The following is a 16,841-nucleotide window of genomic DNA, read 5'->3' as shown; positions in this document are numbered from 1 at the left end:
ATGTAGATGTCATCCCTAATTTAGAGAGATATTAAATAGTAAAATACTTTTGAGCACTAATTGATTCTCATTCTACTTAGATCACTATTAGTGGGGACAACCTGATAAAAGAGATTATGTTTCTTCCACAACAAAGTCCCAATTACTAGGGCTCATCTGTAACATGACTGAAAATGTAAAGTTCAACCTGTTTTAACACCGCTGAATCCAGGCTAAAATTAACCTATTTTGAGCTTTGCATGTCCTTTTTCAAAAAATTCTGGAATAAGAATTTGAACTTTTAAAATAGAATTAGACCCCAGGTCATGGAATCTCACTTGCAGTATTCCAAAATGGGATGACGGGTTAATGCGCAAAGTGGTTTTATAGTCCTGAAATGTTTTACATTTATTGTCAAACAGGATAATCACATAAGCTTATGCACAATTTTGTTTTCCGTGCCCTGTAGCTTTGCTGTTCTATAAATATAACTAGAGTATTAGATTCCATGAAAACAATCCGTAACAGTTTAGATCATGAAGTATTGACAATGTGAATGTATTCAGCTTTGCATTAATACTTTGGCATTCAAACAAGTAAAACAGCTTCACTGGGGGAGCAGAGAGAAGGTATACAGTCAGGTCTGCAGCTGAAGTCCGATAACAAACGCTGTTTTATTACAAAGTGTTCCCCTAGAGGGAGATTACCCGGCAGGCTTGTTATATTACTTGTTATATGTGGCAACAGTGTACCAGAGTCCTAAAGAAGCTATATGTGGGTAAATGTGACATAATTACAGGCCTCGTTAACCAAAAGAACTACTGAAATACTTATTAACACTTACTAAACATATTTTTAATCTCTTTATAAAGCCATGCCTTTTTAATAAAAGATATACAGGAAACTTTCATTTAACCGGAGGTTAAATGTCCGGAAAGCTCTATCTACCGGCAAAATTCAGGAGCCGTTTCCTACAAGTTTTTTTACTTCTCGTTGCTTTTTTTTTTCCAGTCAGGCTCTGCAAGGTCCAGCTGAAGCTGTTGCTTAGTTACAGAGACGCTTTTAAGCTGCGGCCGACTGTTTTGAAGCTGTTGAGCAACAGGGTTTGTTGATTCACACGGAGCTCAAAAGCTCCGCATGTTTTAACATTAGCGCTGGTTTCTACGGCACTTTTGATGGTACGGCACCAGCTCGGTCCCGTCAGTGCCGGATACCAGAAAGTTTCCTGTAGCTCACAGCGAGAAATACTTTATGGGCAGACTACTGCTTGGAGTCCTGATTACAAAATGGAGATACTGCCCAAGTTAGGGACAGATCAAGACAAGGAAAATGATTTTAATAAGGCAGTGTCTTCACAGAAAAGTATTTGGCAACGTTTTTATTTTAAAGGGACAAATGATGAACCACCTGGAGATATACATAACAGTAAGAGGAAGGCAAGCAGATATCATAGTATTTTTTTTTGGGGGGGGGTGGTGGGTGGTGTAAGGATCATGCCTGATGAATCTGAAGAGCTTTTGAAATAAGCAAACTCATCAAAGCTGGGATTAGGTACCAAAGTTATCGAGAGGCTGCAGTGGTTGGGAATGTTTACATTGGAAAAGATAAGGCTCAGCGAAATCTTATGGAAATATTCAAGATCTGAAAGGGCAGAGACAAGATAATCGTCTATGTTTAACAAAGTCACCGATTCTACCAAAGACAACATAGGCTCAAATGTAGATGACGGAGGGGTGGAATAGTTAGAAGCATTTAGAGGGTGGTGCATGTATAGAATGGATACCAAGGGAGGCAATGGGTGTTGAGTGCAGCAAATTCAAGAGAGACTTTGTTAAGTATTGATAGAGGGGTATGAGATATTTTATGGGATATATTTCCTGGACACAATGGACAGCCAGTTGACCTGCCATGGTCTATTCATTCCTATATATTCCCATGTTTCTCTTTTTGATTGGGAAAACAGGAGTTTCATTTTCATTAGGATGACCTCAGACAAATGCTGGGATGATGTGTTTTGATGAAACGTCTGTGCTCATATCGCATGTCTGTAAACAAACAAAAGATTTTGCCAAATATATTTAACGAAAATAATGATCCAGCAGGATCTGGACATCAAACTACTGACATCAAAGGCCAAATTGCTCCTTAATCCCCCTGCTGAATAGACATACAGTGCCACAGGATTTCACCCCACAGCTCTGTATCCCAGCCAGAAACACAGTGCCACATCAGTGACATAGGTTAGAGACCTGCAGAAACTGTAATATCACAGGTCTGTAGCAAATTCCAAGCACAGAAAGCAAGTACGGGAGCAGTGGAAACCTGGACAAAGTTTCCAAACTTGGCTGTGTGGCCAATGAAAATCAGACAGTAGCTCACTCAGAGGGATCAAAAAAGAAAGGATGAGTCAGCCCAGGACCGTCCATACACCCCCTACAGTGGTCAACTCAACAGTGAGATTGTTAAAAGCAAAGGCCGAGGGAGTTTGGCCACTCACTAGGGAAAGATGCATCAACTAGGAAGAATGCTTAAAAGAACTCGAGGCGAATGCTTGAGTGCACCTCTACTGCTGCAAATATTACCTCAAAATAGGGCAAATATGGTTAACATATTTATAGGGGAGAGTAGGAAGTGAAGCAGAAAACCATTTTTTATCTGCACCGCACGTTAACCCTCGTAAGGAAAACTTGCATGTTGCAGTTCGCAATTTTTTTTTAAATGGTAAAATGACACTGAAATTGGAGTTTGAGCTGGTGCAACTCCAAAAACGAGATGACCACCAGCAGTTTGTTCCGCAATACTGAGCCGTTTAACATTCTCAATTACAGGGTACAGAATATGGCGCGCCACGAAGTCTGCACCAACAATATCTCAGCAACAGTGCAAGGGTCAGCAGGAGTAAAAGCAGAAAATGAACTGGTATCATGGGGAGACAGTAAGGGAATAAAAATGATTGGCAGCCAGTCACACATTAAATTTAGTTTTACAGGAATTCAGGTCAGAAGCAGTCGGGAGCATCTCCACACCAGCTTCAGGGTTGCACTGCAGGTCACGATGACAGCAGAACAATGTTTCTTCCTTTTTATTTTCGGTCTTGCAAGGAGATGACGAATGACTGCACGCTATACGTGCCAGGACTTTTAAACTGACACATTCCACAATAGCACAGTGAAAGATTGCCTGGATCTGTGGGAGAGCCAGATATGAAATTAAAGGAGACGCAGAGGGAAAATAAACAGACAACAGGAAAAAATAACAGCCCTTGATGAGGTGCACCAAAGCAAGTCAGGTTAAAGATATTCTCAATTTTTCTTTGCCCTTAGCAGCACACAAAATATTATGAAGAGGCTAGACCATTGTTAAAAGCTAACAAACCACATCTCCTGATCATCATCATCATAAATGGGGCATCAATATCAATATCACTTTGCTATTTTCCTCAATAGGGGAAAGAGAGACCAGAGGGAGGGAGCGAAGGGAAAGAGTACTCGTAACCTCACGGCTACCATAATATGGTTTGCTTCAAAGTAACAGCAATGCAGAAATACCTACACGTGAAATTCTCCCTTCTCCACAAATGCCCAACCTTGAAACAACAATGATACCGCACAATGAACAATGCATGGTGCAAACTGTCTCACCATCCGAGATGGAGGAAGGAATGCAGTTTGAAAAGACAGGCACAAATAAATTTAACTGCTAAAGTCAAGTACTCGATAAATCAGTGCATGCTGCATACGTTCATTTTAAATCTCACGTGCCTGTAATGGGCAGTGAAAGTGATTTATATAATCAAGAGACTTGAAGTTACCAGAACTCTCAGAAGCAAGACCTAGCAAATCAAAACCTGCACCTCAACATCACATCCTGTGGTACAATAACTGCACTACAGGCCAACATTTTATTGAGATGTGGCTCAGGCTGATACAGCAAGCTACATGGAAGAATGCTCAGATTGAGGTTGGTAGTGACCTGGAAATAGGCTGCCCGTCTTTCGGGTGCAGGTGTTGCATGGCACAGAGGAAAGAAACAAGATCTTTAATTCCCCCACCACAAAAAAAGGATAAGTTGGCTGGCAGTGATGTAAAAAAGCTTTGCTGTCATGGCTTGTGATGTAATGAGAATTGGAGGAGTACTAATTCCAACACAAGCCATGACTGCAAAGCATCTCTGTTTATAGTACATATGGCTTAATATACATGTTCTAATTCAAGACACTGCTTCGGGTTAGTTGCTGGTGCAGTGTGGTCAAGTTGGTGTAGGCAGGCAATAGGATAATAAAATATTTGAGCAATAAGGGGTTAAGCACGTGTAGCAATGTGCAAGTGGTATTATAGTAATGCCAGGTTCTTATTATTTGGGAGAGAAGGAAGAAGTAGAATACAGAAAAATCTGCCATGGGTCATTCTGCTGATGTTGAGTGTGATAAAATAATTAAGTATTTTTGTTGGCCAATGGCCCCTTTAATTTGTCACAATACTTAGGTTAAAAACTAGCTTCGCTCATAGAAACCATGTCCCAGCTCAACTCGAAACAATGTGCAATAATAACGGAATCACTGAGAAGTCTGCTCGAGGGTGGAGCCAAGTCACTTAATTCAAATGTGCAATTAATTCAGTTTTGTGTCTGATTAGAAGCTTTTTGAATTGAATAGAGTTACAGATATTCTGCCTGGCTCAGATTAAGGGTTCTATCCAGGTTGTTTGAGTTTTGATATGGACTCTTCAAAGAGAAGTTATCTGATTGGAACTGTTGAAGAGACGAAGAACCAGAAAACTTCTGTAGTTGGTGAGGAAAGGATTAATAAAATAACTGGTAAAAACAAGTAACTATAGTCAAAGTTTTAGCACAAGTTGTGAATATTATTTCCTACTATAAATGAGGCGCTGGAAAATTTTAATGACTGTAAATATACCTTATGTTTCTGCCAATATTCACGTGCTCATTTACTGTTTAATAAATTTGTTTGGCACTTGTCTACTGAGTCTTACTCTGCTGTCTTCAAAGAAGGGACTCTCTCCGTGGTAGCACACAATAGAACCAGTAGCTGAAGTAATTTTTTTTAAATGGTTCCCAGTTCATTATCCTGAGCACACTATATTTTACCTAGATACATCAGAACTGAAAAAACTCGAGGACATAGGGAACAAGGACTCCGAGAACAAACTAAAATACAGAAGGTAATACTATCCAGAGTAAAAAAGGTAGTTACCCAAAAAAGTAAGTGAGTTCAGTGTACCATGAATGCTACCATTCTTCCTACAGCACTGTATGGTCAATATTGTCATTGTCAGCAAATGCCACTGCGTACCCCAATGTTATTGCCTTAGGTACAATCATGTGGTTTTTAGTCGGTGAAAATGTTACGGGTCTAACAAATACAAGTGTAAGCACTCCATAATACAACTGAGCTATTAATTGAAGGTGTGCTCAAAAGGTGGCTGACCAAGATCTGCAATAATGCTGCTGGGATACAGGCTAATTTCACTCAGTATTAAAGACAAACAACCCCTGCAGTGGCTCTCAAAGGAACTTGGGTAGCTGGTAAAAATGCACCGACAGTCCACGAAGCAACTGGTAAATTACAGACCCAAAGTAGAATTTGCAGCCAAGCAAGCAGCAAACAGATGGCAATAGACATTGATTGATGGCAGCAGTTAATAAACCAACTATAGCAACAGAAATTACCACAAGCTAATCTTATGACTACAAACGCAAAGGCCTGATAAGCAAGTCCCGTTACTCATTCTACAATTTATGCTTGCGTATAGCAAACACCATTGTGCACGTTCTGTAACACTTGTGTAATACTTCAATAATATTAAATGTCCTGTATCTGCACACACTTCCTCTTTGCCACACATTTCCTGTGTCATGATTTGATCATCCTTGCTGTGACAAGTTTCTTAAGTCTAAGGGTAAAGCTTACTTAAAATGCCGAGATACTTACACTTACCATTACTTAGGATGCAGTGCGGGCCTCCCAACACTAGCTGCCATGGGTGCTTATGCTATCGCTGTCTCCATGCCAACCTGCAAACCCCCCACCCCCAATGCTGCCCTGACCTATCCTGCGTCTTTCTACACAGCCTTTCTGCTCAGCATCCACTCCCATCCTTCTTGCAGGCTTCAATCTAGACCTTGCTTTGCAGCCTTCCCACTCCGTCTGCAACCCCCTTGCTCCATTTTATTTCTGTTGGCAGCTTGCCACTCTTCCTTCCTGCCCCACACCTTTCTTCCATCTTGCTGTTCCAGCCTTCACACCTGCCCTATTACTCTACTTGGCTGTGGCACCCAACCCACAGCTTTATTGGCAGCCTTGCCATTCCCACTCTGCTCCTCTCAATAACACTGGACCTCAACACTCAACAAGACCTGCCCCTTGGCCTCTGCCACCATTCTACTCTTTTGTGGCCTTGCCACTGAGCTTCCACCACTTTCACTGCCAGTACCCAGTACTAAATGGGGAATCATCACCTGTGTTTTGTCCATATTTAGAAATGTAAATATTCTAAATTAATGATAGCTGAGACAGAAGAGAGGAAAAAAATTGAAAAACAAGTGGCACAAGAGAGAGGAGAGAGAACGAGACACACGATCAGTGTCTTTTCCCATCCTAATTTGAGTTTAACAAAAAAAAGTTGCATTTTGAATGCAAATGAAGCCTCTAATTATCAACTGGTTATCACCTCCATTCTAAGTTATTGATACCTATGGAGAGAAACCAATGGAAAAAGAGAGAAAAAGGCCAACAGAGATACACTTCCAAGAACCAATCACAAACACCAAATTTAGTCTGCAGAGATTTCTAAACCAGGAGAATATTACGAAGGGTGACCAAAAGCTTGGTCAGAGGTGAATTTGAAGAATGGTCTTAAAAGGAGAGGGAGTTTGAGGGGCGAATGGGTTCAAGGAGGGAAAACCAGTGCGTAAGGCCATGGTAGCTGAAGGTATGGCCACCAACTAATAGGAGGCAGGGATGCACAGGAGGCCAGAATTGGAGGAATGAAGATTTATAGAATCTACAGCACAGAAACAGGTCATTCAGTCTAACTGGTATATGCTAGTGACTATATTCCATACGAGCTTCCTCCCACTCTAATTACCTCTTCTCATCCTGTCCCCATATCCCTTTATGCCCTCCTCCCTTATGTATGCTTCACACCTCCCCTTAAATGCATCAATGCTATCTCCACATAGCAGCGAGTTCCACATTCTCACCACTGTATAAAGAAATTCCTCCCAAATTCTTTATTTAATTTGTTAGCAGCTATCTTATATTTATGTCCCTTGTTCTGGACTCACCCACAAACAAAAACAGTTTCCACACATCCACCCTATCGAGCCTATCCATAATTTTGAAGACCTCCATCGGGTCTCCTCTTAACCTCTTTACCAGACAAAAGAGTCCTAGCCAGCTCAATCTTTCCTGATTTTGGAGGTTGTAGGGCTTGAGCAGGTTACAGACATAGGTAGCGTGAGGCCTTTAAGGTATTTAAACATGAAGATAAGAATTTTAAATTATAGGCAATGATCAAGGGGACACAGATTTGAGCGAGCAATAGGCAAATTTAGACAGACACTGGGAAGTTTTTCTTCACAGAGTGATCAATACATGGAATGGCCTTCCAAATTGAGTAGTCGAGGCAAAATCCCAGAATCATTTAAGAAACAGTTGGATGCTGCAATGACGGAACTTTAGGTTCTTCCTGAATGGATGAACCAGGATGGGTAGAATGGCCTTCCTCGTCCGTTATGATCATGTGATACAGTTCTACAACACAAATGAACCATGGTGTGGAGGTGGCTGAGGGCAAGGGGGCAGGGGGTGAAAAATGCTGTACTTTATAAGTAGAGGATGGAATGATTGCAGCAATGCAATTTCATCACAACTGTTGAGGCCCCATCTGCCTGCTAAAAGTGGGCGTAAAACATCCCATAACACTTTTCAAAGAGGAAGAGGGAAGTTCTCCTGATGCCCTGGCCAATGTTTATCACTCACTGACACCACTAAAAGATTTTATCTGCTCATTTATCTCTGGTCATTTATCTCATTGTTAGTGAATGTAAGAAATCACACAACACCAGGTTATAGTCCAACAGCTTTATTTGAAATCACAAGCTTTCGGAGCGCTGCTCCTTCATCAGGAGCAGCGCTCCGAAAGCTTGTGATTTCAAATAAAGCTGTTGGACTATAACCTGGTGTTGTGTGATTTCTTACATTTGTCCACCCCAGTCCAACACCGGCATCTCCACACCATTGTTAGTGAGACCTTGCTGTGTGCAAGTTGGTTGCCACGTTAGCCAACATTTCAAAAGGTGCTTCATTGGTTGTGAAATGCTTTGTGGCATCCGGAGGATGTAAGAGGCGTTGTATAAATTCAAGCTCTTTGTTTACTTTAATTAGCTTGCTTTTAATAAAAAAGCAGGGTAAAAATGTAAAAATAAATATTAAATAGGTTGAGGATGCCCCAAACTTTCCATTAAATTAACTGAAGTGGAATGTATCATGTGCAACAGAATAATGTAGGTGGACAACAGCGTCTTGGAGAGGTCAATACAGAAAGTAGTACAACAAGAACTTGCATTTATATAGCGCCTTTAAATGTAGTAAAATGTCCCAAGGCATTTCACAGGATCGTTATCAAACAAAATTTGACACCGAGCTACATAAGGAGATATATGGGCAGGTGAGGGTCAAAGAGGTAGGTTTTAAGGAGTCTCTTAAAAGGAGGAGAGGGAGAGAGAGACAGAGTCAGAGAGGTTTAGGGAGGGAATTCCAGAGCTTAGGGCCCATGGCAGCTGAAGGCACAGCCACCAATGATGGAGCGATTAAAATTGGGGATGCGCAAGAGGCCAGAATTAGAGGAACGCAGATATCTCAGAGGGTTGTAGGGCTGGAGGAGGTTACAAAGATAAGGAGCGGCGAGGCCATGGAGGGATTTGAAAACTAGGATGAGAATTTTAAAATCAAGGCGTTGTGGACTGGGAGCCAATGTAGATCAGCAAACATAGGGGTGATGGGTGAACGGGACTCGGTGCGAGTTAGGAAACGGGCAGCAGAGTTTTAGATGAGCTCCAGTTTATGGAGGGTGGAAGATGGGAGGTCGGACAGGAGAGCCTTGGAATAGTCGAGTCTGGAGGTAACAAAGGCATGGAGGAGGGTTTCAGCAGCAGATGGGCTGAGGCAGAGTCAGAGACGGGCGATGTTACGGAGGTAGAAGTAAGCTGTTTTGGTTATGGAGCGGATGTGTGATCGGAAGCTCATCTCGGCGTCAAATAGAGTGCCACGGTTCCACATTGAGTCTCCTATTGCTCCCTTACAAAAAGTCAACATACAAGGATTGCAGATTCGGAAATCGCAAATAAAAACAATTTACTGGGATTACACAGTGGGTGAGTGATGATCTCAAAAAAAAGAGAAAAGAAAAGATTGGTTAACGTTTTAGGTGTGCTCCTCGTTTAGTCCAATAAAGGGTTTGTGCTTATCTGCTATTTTTGACAAAAGGTCGACATCTGAAACTTTTTTCTTTTCAAATGGTAACAGACTTCCTGTATATTTCCAGTATTTTCGACTTGCATTTTGGGTACAGTATTTGTAACATTTTTAAGGGTACAGGTTCTGTTTTCTATTGTAGTACAGTGCCATCTACTGGATGGTAATGAACATCAATTAACAAACAACCCCTCAGGTAGATGTATGGTGTTGCATCGTGACAGATGAAAAGCTACAGACAGAATGTGAACATTTCAAGCACGGTATACTCCCCAACATGGTTAAGTACCACTGACATAACAAGGTTTTGCTTCATTCATTCCCAAGTGTCTCATTACATCTTGATGCCCAAATACCTTTTCGCTTGCGTGCTGAATAACTCAACATTTTCCTTTAAGTCAAGCTTCAATGCAGTCCCCAATACTTTATTTTTCTGCTATGTCAAACACCAATGAGGTGGCTACGTAAAGCTTTGACCTTGAGAAAGAGTCTAGCCATGAGTGCCAACGGTATAATCCCATGAAAGTGTCTATCCCTTTCATTTACAGTTGCAATGCAAAACTTTTATATTCAATCATAAAGCATTTAAAAAAGGTGCCCCAACTTGGAACAATGTGGCTTCTCCCAGCAGCATTTAGTTCTAATCATGATCACAAGATTTACTTGACAGATAAAAGGATATAGAGGCACTAGAGATGGTGCAAAAAAAATGTACTAGAATATACCAGAACTGAGAGGTTTTACCTATCAGGAAAGATTGAACAGGCTGGGGTTCTTTTCTCTAGAAAAAAGAGGTGACCTGATAGATGTCCAAGATTATGAAAGGGTGTGATGGGGTAGACGTAGAGATGTTTCAACTTGCAGGCGAGATCAGAACTAGGGACCATAAATAGAAGATGGTCACTAATAAATCAAATAGGGAATTCAAGAGAAACTTCTTTACCCAAAAAGTGGCTTGAATGTGGAACTCGCTAACAAAGGGATTATTGAGGCAATAACAAATGCATTCAAGGGGAAAGCTAGATAAGCACGAGGGAGAAAGAAGAGGATATGTTGATGAGGTTAAAGGAGGCTCATGCGGACCATTAACCTGTTTGGCATGGACCTCTTGGGCCAAATGGCCTGCTACTGTGCTGTAAATACTTTGTAGGTCTGCAAGGACATTTTTTAAAATTTGAACTTCCAATACCACAGCAATTGGAAACTATCTAGTTATTTTTCCAAAGTATTTTAGAATTATTAATTTAAAAAACTAAAAGTATTTGGGAGGCACAGTGCAATAGAGTCCTGGCTGTGACGTGGCGTGATGGGGTACAGGCTTGGGGTACACAATGGCTTTGATACTATACCGTGCAAGATGCCCAGAGTGACCAGCCACAGGAACCTGCTTTGATCACAAGAGCCCAGTAAAGCAGGTTTCTAACCAAATCCCATTTATATTTCTGCTGCAGTGCTATACCTCCAGTTAGTTTTAAAACTGTCAGTACATTAAGAGAAAAGTGAAGGAACAAACTTGCTTTCTTTTTTTGAGGATATGAAATCCCAATTTTATTCCAGTTCCACTTTGGCACAAAAGATTACAATATTCAGCTGAAAAAGGCCATTCAGCCCATCCAAAGTAATTCCTCCAGATAGAATCCACAATAAAAACCTGGATTTAACTTTTTTTTTAATTCATTGATGGGACGAGGGCGTCGCTGGCTGGCTAGGCCTGCATTTAGTGCCCATCCCTAATTGCCCTTGAGAAGATGGTGGTGAGCCACCTTCTTGAAACGCTGCAGTCCATATGGTGTAGGTACACCCACAATGCTGTTAGGAAGGGAGTTCCAGGATTTTGGCCCAGTGACAGTGAAGGAACGGCGATACAGGTCCAAGTCAGGATGGTGTGTGGCTTGGAGGGGAACTTGTAGGTGGTGATGTTCCCATGCATCTGCTGCCCTTGTCCTTCTAAGTGGTAGAGGTCGCGGGTTTGGAAGGTGCTGTTGAAGGAGCTTTGGCGAGTTGCTGCAGTGCATCTTGTAGATGGTACACACTGCAGCCACAGTGCGCCGGTGGTGGAGGGAGTGAATGTTGAAGGTGGTGGATGGAGTGCCAATCAAGCGGGCTGCTTTATCTGGAATGGTGTCGAGCTTCTTGAGTGTTGTTGGAGCTGCACTCATCCAGGCAAGTGGAGAGTATTCCATCACACTCCTGACTTGTGCCTTGTAGATGGTGGAAAGGCTTTGGGGAGTCAGGAGGTGAGACACTCGCCGCAGAATTCCCAGCCTCTGGCCTGCTCTTGTAGCCACAGTATTTATATGGTTGGTCCAGTTCAGTTTCTGATCAATGGTAACCCCCAGGATGTTGATAGTGGGGGATTCAGCGATGGTAATGCCATTGAATGTCAAGGGGAGATGGTTAGAGTCTCGCTTGTTGGAGATGGTCATTGCCTGGCACTTGTGTGGTGCGAATGTTACTTGCCACTTGTCAGCCCAAGTCCGAATGTTGTCCAGGTCTTGCTGCATATGGACACGGACTGCATCAGTATCTGACGAGTCTCGAATGGTGCTGAACAGTGTGCAATCATCAGCGAACATCCCCACTTCTGACCTTATGATGGAGGGAAGGTCATTGATGAAACAGCTGAAGATGGTTGGGCCTAGGACACTGCCCCGAGGAACTCCTGCAGTGATGTCATGTGATTGAGATGAATGACCTCCAACAACCACAGCCAACTTCCTTTGTGCTAGGTATGATTCCAACCAATGGAGAGTTTCCCCCTTGATTCCCATTGACTTCAGTTTTGCTAGGGCTCCTTGATGCCACACTCGATCAAATGCTGCCTTGATGTCAAGGGCAGTCACTCTCACCTCACCTCTGGAGTTCAGCCCTTTTGTCCATGTTTGGACCAAGGCTGTAATGAGGTCAGGAGCTGAGTGGCCCTGGCGGAACCCAAACTGGGCGTCAGTTAGCAGGTTATTGCTGAGTAAGTGCCGCTTGATAGCACTGTCGACGACACCTTCCATCACTTTGCTGATGATTGAGAGTAGACTGATGGGACGGTAATTGGCCGGGTCGGATTTGTCCTGCTTTTTGTAGACAGGACATACTTGGGCAATTTTCCACATTGCCGGGTAGATGCCAGTGTTGTAGCTGTACTGGAACAGCTTGGCTAGGGGCGCAGCTAGTTCTGGAGCACAAGTCTTCAGTACTATTGCCGGAATGTTGTCAGGGCCCATAGCCTTTGCAGTATCCAGTGTCTTCAGCCGTTTCTTGACATCACATGGAGTGAATTGAATGGGCTGAAGACTGGCATCTGTGATGCTGGGGACCTCAGGAGGAGGCCGAGATGGATCATCCACTCGGCACTTCTGGCTGAAGATAGTTGCAAATGCTTCAGCCTGGTCTTTTGCACTCACGTGCTGGGCTCCACCATCATTGAGGATGGGGATATTTTTGGAGCCTCCTCCTCCTGTTAACTGTTTAATTGTCCACCACCACTCACGACTGGATGTGGCAGGACTGCAGAGCTTTGATTTGATCCGATGGTTGCGAGATCGCTTAGCTCTGTCTGTCGCATGTTGCTTCCGTTGTTTGGCATGCAAGTAGTCCTGTGTTGTAGCCTCACCAGGTTGACACCTCATTTTTCGGTATGCCTGGTGCTGTTCACTCAAACAACAATGCAGATGTTGGTGCAAATCTTTTAACACCTGATCACACTAAACAAATTCAAATCCGCATTCCCCCACTGTATGCACCATTCCACAATAAAGTGAGCAAGGTCAGGGACACTTGTTTTCTGAATTTTCTCTCTGAGGAGCTTAGTCTCCGCATCACCCAAATAGCCAGACCGAGATCTGAAACTTGCCGTGTGGGAAATTGCAGACGTGAACTATAAAACTATTCTTACCATTAGCCAATACAATTTTACCAGCATTAATATGATGAGTAGTGAGGCCATTAAAAGTTACTGAACTGCATGAGGGAGCTTAATATTGACACAGATTCAGACACTGCACCAGGGCGTTGCAGTGATCAACCATTTATTTTCAACAGTGCACTGAAATCAGGTTCCTCATACAGTCGCATACAATAATGTACCTGATCTCATCACTGCTCACTGTTTAAACAAAAATATTAAATATACCCCACTGCCACGAAGGGAGGGGGAAAAATCAGCAAGTACAACCTTTTCTAACTTGTAAAAAAAAGTTAAACTTCTCTACAGACAGTAGCATATTTTGTGACATACATTACAAACAAGAATGACTGGAATTATGCTGGTCAAGTTACTGAAGCTGATGGTTTTAATTCCTGGCTTACTCACTCTTGTTTAGGATTCTTTCTTCAATACAGGCAGCGCCAACAACGTAGGAATTAAAGTGGAGCCGATCAACAGTAAAGAAGCAGAGACAAGCTAAGGTCCTGTTTCTCCTGTACACTGCAGGACAGTGAATAAAAATACCAGTCACGGTTACGGTATAAAAATATCTATTCTTTGCACGTCATGACAAACATTAGGGATTTACCAAAAAAACAGAAGAAACAACAAAATTATCACTAAGAGGGCAATGAAACAGCATAAAATGAGGAAGAGTCTGCTACCTTGATATAATCTGAAATTAATATGAAAAGTGCAGGGAGGAAGTAGATTATCAGTTAACTTATGTACAGTATTCTATTACTACTTTGCCTTGTATTTGTCAAAGGAATTCAAAAACAGCATTATCAGCTTATATGGAAGTAGCTGAAACCATTGGATGCTTTTAAAAGTCTTCAGTGTCATACACACCCGTTACCAGTATACCTAACATACACATTTTATGTCAGTGTCAAGTGAATAAGGATTTACAGATCAAGAATGCTTTTAAAAAAGAAAAATATTTTTCTCCCCACTTTATCTTCAACCCGCTACACAGTCTAGTTGGCACGGAACATTTTCTAGTTGATATAAGCAGCTTTCTATCAATAATGCTTTGTAACACACCATCTGGAGGTATGCCACTGTCTGTATTATTGATTTCTCCCTCCTTATGTCTGCATTCACTCATCACTTTGACAGACTGGCTGAAAGCAGTCACTCGCCATTCGGGGAATCACTGGAGGAGGGCTAGCATAACAATGCGGTTTGAACACTTGAGACATCCAGTATTTTCTTCACGTACCATGTGGCTTCAATTAATGTACAGTTCTTAGTAGCATTCTGTTTGTATAGCTAACAAAAATTAATGAATATAATTTATATTTGGCGTGTGTGTGTGGAACAATATATCGCACAAGAGTCTACAGATTCTCTTTAATGTTAAGGATGAAAATATCAAGCGTACAAAGACCCTTTCCAAACCTTCCTCCATAGGATAGATCTCGCACAATTCTGCAATGTGACCTCATTGTGTAATGCTACTTATGTATAATTACTGTAACAACTAAAGGTTTCAACAGTATCCCTACAAATACAGAGAACAAAATATATTGGAATTTAATTATATAAGCAAGTCTGTGTAACTTTTCCATTTTAAAGTGTCCCGAGGTCCGAGAATGTACAAGGTTTAGCTCAGGACCAGCTCATAGTTTGTTGGACTAGTGATTGCAGACTGGGGAAACCCAAGTATCTGCTTCGAATAGGAATTGAATATTCTTTAATTTATAGCCAAATTGAACAGGCATGGAAACAGAAACATTGAAAGGGAAAGAAACAACTAAAAACAGGCAGAGAAAAAAAAATGGTGGGGGAAGAGAAGAATTTAAATGCCCCCCCCCCCAACCCAGAGAATAAAATCACCCTTTTATCCATTGTTATTGGCACTAACATTTTGACTTTGAAATCCATCCATTCTGGCCATGGAGCAGCAACTGCGAAAAGATACCAAACCTGAAAGAGAGTTGCCTCTTGTATTCAAAAACGTGCGAGAATAAAATCCGTTTTTTCTCTGAACTATCGAGAGGTGTAACATACTTAATTGCAGTTCATACACTTATAATGATAAAGGCCAGATATTCATGCTGTACCTCTTAAATAGATTTGTACCTAAAATGTAAAAAGTTCCCTTCCTCAAAAAGCAGCATCAATTTTCCTTATAAAAAAGAACAATACAATACAAACAAAACCATTGCAACTAGATTTGATGTCCAGACCCTGTCTGGGCAGAATTTTCCCAATACAGTGGTTCTTCAAATATTTTTTACTGGCCCAATCACTTCCTAACGATGCCACTGACGCCATCCCAATATACAATTAGAGAGGCAGCACAGTAATCTTTATTCTTAATTAAATAATCAGGATTTGGAAATACCTGTATAATGGTATGTTTAATACAACACTGGCTGAAATTAAATGTTCGAAAAAATTAGATACTCTTCTCAAAATATTCATTTGAGCATTAGCCGATGGAGGACTGGTATGAAAGAGCTACAGATCCCAGACAGAAAAGTAACTAAATTAACATTTCTCCCTGGAGGAACAAGATCTTGCTGTTGAAAATGCCACATTTACTTAGCTCTCTCACTGTGTCAGGAACAGGAACTCCTTCAAATCAATTATATTCAGAAATCCAAATCACTGTTTAGCATATGTAATTCTGAGTTTGTGTGGTTGTGATCTATAGAAGTCATATAACTCACACAGTGCAAAATTAATACGATAGTTGATATTTATAGTGTTGCCAAACATGCGCTATCATTTATATAGCATTTTTAGAAAATGTTCTAAGCTGCTCCAGAGACGAAATGGATGACGAGCGGTTGGGGAAAGAATTGAGAGAAGACCAAAGGATAGAAATAGGTTTTGAGGATGCTTTTCGAGGCTGGGAGGGAAGTAACAAGAGTTTCGGGAGGGAGCAGCACAGAGCTGGCTGAAAACTCTGCCACCAAAATGGAGCACAAGTCGGAGAGAAATTCCATAGCACACTTAAGTCAAACTGGATATAGAGCAGGAGAGGTTAAAGGAATGTGGGAAAGGCAATAAGAGGGATTTGTAACCGATGATGATGATAATGATGGTGATTCTGAATTTGATGCTTCAGGAGAGGAAGCCAACAGAGGTTGGTGAGGAAAGTGATGATGGGCCAGCAGCAGAAATCTGGGCGAGTTGGTGTTTATACATGGCAGAGCTCAGGGAGAGCCAACCCTGGAGAAGGCAAGTCTTGAGGTACCAAAGATCAGGGTTTTGGTTGTGGTGGAGGTAAGTGAGGGAGGTGGGTGTTGCTGCAGTGGAACTAAGCACTTTGGGTGATGGATAGGATAGAAGATTTGAAACTTAGTTCAGGGTTGAAAAGGATACAGAAGATACAGAAAGTGAGTGTGGAGCAGAGGAGACTTTCAACAAGAAATGAAGGTTTTAAATGAGGAACTCAGTGTAGAAAATGGGAGCAATCAATTTGCTTCATAG

General features: G+C 41.7%; 1 protein-coding gene across 1 annotated transcript in view; it reads right to left on the bottom strand.

Annotated features, from left to right (window-relative positions):
* The window catches only part of LOC147106071 (beta-parvin), a 71,614-nt gene that overhangs the window by 47,756 nt on the left and 7,017 nt on the right, over positions 1–16,841 (bottom strand). The gene's annotated exons all lie outside the window — the stretch shown is intronic.

This window comes from Somniosus microcephalus, chromosome 16, assembly GCF_052327205.1.
Source record: "Somniosus microcephalus isolate GS21.2 chromosome 16, FLI_Smic_1.0, whole genome shotgun sequence".
Classification (NCBI taxonomy): Eukaryota; Metazoa; Chordata; class Chondrichthyes; order Squaliformes; family Somniosidae; genus Somniosus; species Somniosus microcephalus.
The sequence above is the reverse complement of the archived record's forward strand: the minus strand, read 5'-3'. Positions and strand labels throughout refer to the sequence as shown.